General features: G+C 59.3%; 1 protein-coding gene across 2 annotated transcripts in view; it reads left to right on the forward strand.

Moving 5' to 3' along the window:
• Window positions 1–2,559, forward strand: part of LOC113208097 (protein-methionine sulfoxide oxidase mical3a) — a 69,454-nt gene that overhangs the window by 31,823 nt on the left and 35,072 nt on the right. The window lies entirely within an intron of this gene.

Genomic DNA, 2,559 nt, shown 5'->3' on the forward strand with positions numbered 1-2,559 from the left:
GGGGTGGCGCGGGGCGGGGCGGGGCGGGGCGGGGCGCGCCAGCATCGCCCTGTAAGGAAGGCCCCGCGTCCACATGGTGCGACTGCTGCGCACCGCATGCGTCCGTCGTGGGAGTCGCGGCCGCGAGCGACAAGAAGTCCGGTTGCGTTTGTCGTGTCCGTTTATAGGTTCGGCCGCGGGCGTTTGGTCCGGCTAATACGACTGTTGGCGGCGTCGTATACAGCGCGATTGACGCGCGGCGGCACCAGCAGCACGTACTTCATGGCCGCCGCTGACGAGCCGGCGCGCCGAGCCGACGACGGCCCTACATGGCGGCCGCTAGCTAGCGCTACTAGCTAGCGCTAGCTAATGCTAACGTCCTGCAGCCTTTTGTGCGGCTGACGTGATAATTACAGCGCGACTACTTGGGCCGTAATGCAGCCCCTCCCTCTCTCCCCGGCCGGTATTGTTTTACCCGCGCCGCGCGGCCGATCGGACCGGAGCGCGGGGGAAACTGATGATCCAGAAGTGAAAGGAGTGTGTGTAAGCCACACCGGTGAGAATGCCCTTGTGGATGCGTGGCGACCGACCCGGGCCGTCAGGCGCCGTCCGCCCCGCCCGCCCGGATTTAGATCGCCCAGCCCGGTTAGTAGATCCGGCATTGCTACTGCTGCGCCCGCGCCCGCCGCCTTCTCCAGATGTGTAACGACCAGCTGAAGCTGAGCCAGCCAGTGCGGGCTGGTGCGGGCGGGATGGGGTGAGGCGGACACCGAACACCTCTCGCTGACTCGCTGCCCGGCTGCACTTATCGTTCGGCGGGGCGGCGCGGGGATCCACCAGACGGACCGGCCGGTATGGCTTCAGCAGCGTCAGCCGCGTCAGCGCGATGAGAGAGGAAAGTGGACGCGTTTCATAGAGTGTAGCCGTTGATTATGACAGTTTTCTCCCCACACTCGGTCCGGTTCAAGTTGAAGCGGGCTTTTTGGATCCTTCCCTTTCTGCAAATTACAGGCACTTTGGGCGTCGCCGCCGAGCGCCCCGCCCTCCGCCCGCTGTGGGAGCAGCTGAGGAGGAGGTGGCGCAGCACTTTGCTGGGCGCGCTCTCTTGTGGGCGAGTGAGAGGAGAGGCGAGGCGCCGGTGGCATTTTGGAGAAGGTCGCCGCCCCCCTGGCCACCCCGCAGACCGTAAGGCTCGGGGCTGGGCCGGCATGCCTGCAGGGTGTTACACTTTCGCCGGCCTGGCCATGTAGTACAGTACTACCAGGCTGTACCGCAGCGGGCCGGGCGGCCGCCCTGTGGCGCCTTATGTGGTGGCGGCGGAGCTGCTGTTTCTGAAGTTGTGTTGTCTTGGAAATTCCCTCTAAAACTCACCAACGGTAGATTAAAGGGAAAACAAGAACATCCTGTTAGCAGATACAGATCAAATTGGTGAATGCCCATTAAAATTTTTAATCTGATATGTTTATTTATCTAATCTTTATTATGAGCACCATTCGATTGACTTTTCGACAGTCTCCAAGGACTATGGTTTTCATATTGAGTGTTAAAAGAGAAAGAAAACTTTTTGTCTCAAGTCTAATAGGAGGACGTTGAAATATATTATTTTTTTAAATCCTCTGTTTTGTTTTGTCATATTCCATTCTTTTTTCTAGGCCTAGAGGGCTTCTGAGTGCCGCTTGCCTGGCCGTTCAGCACATGATGATGCGAGGGGGGAGGGAAGGGGGATCTTTTGGGGCTTCCTTTCTCTCTCCTCGACGAACCAAAACCGCCAAGGTGAAAAGTGAATCGAGTTATATCACCCTTGAGTTAATAAGGCCCTGCGGCCCCCACTGGGGCCCAAGAAGGGGCCCCATTCGCTCACTGACCGCGCGGCCCGGCGAGGTGAGGCGTGGCGTGGCGCGGCGTGGCGCGGGGCCTAGTGCGGACTAATCCAATTTGCTTCGATTCTTTTCTATTTTCCTTCTTTTAATCCTGAAAACGAATCATGCTCTGCGGCGTTTGCGTTCAAATTGGGATGGAGAGGGAGAAGATGGGGTGGCGGCGTGAAGGGTGGTCGCCGGTCGCCGAGAAGTCGAGGGCACTGTTCGTATTCCGCCACGGCTGGCGGGTGTGAACTGCTGCGTTACTGAGTGCGTCAGTAACGAAAAGAAACTATCCTGCCACATGGCCTGTTTTGCATACCTTATCTCAGCTTCTTTTTTTTACTGCCAAAAATTGTCGGCGCAGAAAATGGAAACAATGCGGCCCATCCCGCCCAGCCCCCGAGATATTGGCGCTGATGCAGGCCAACCAGACCGTGTCTCCCTCCAGGCTGCCCCCCACCCCCGCCGCCCGCGCCGCCCGCACCGGGGGGAGAAAGTCCGGCGGGGCCGAAAAGCGAAACGCGTTATCTCCTATCAGTGCATATGCGAGTGGTCCGCCCCGCTCGGCCCGGCCCGCCGTTTTCTACTTTGTGGTGGTGGAAAGCACCGGAGGTGAGGCTGAGGTGCTAAACTGGCCTGCGTCTCAATTTCTGGACTATACTTGCTGCACCGGGAGATTTCGCCCTCGTGGAGGGGAGAGGAGAGTGCGAGGGGGAGG

The sequence above is a fragment of the Frankliniella occidentalis genome, unplaced genomic scaffold (genome assembly GCF_000697945.3).
Source record: "Frankliniella occidentalis isolate FOCC.00 unplaced genomic scaffold, Focc_3.1 Scaffold8, whole genome shotgun sequence".
In the NCBI taxonomy this organism is placed as follows: Eukaryota; Metazoa; Arthropoda; class Insecta; order Thysanoptera; family Thripidae; genus Frankliniella; species Frankliniella occidentalis.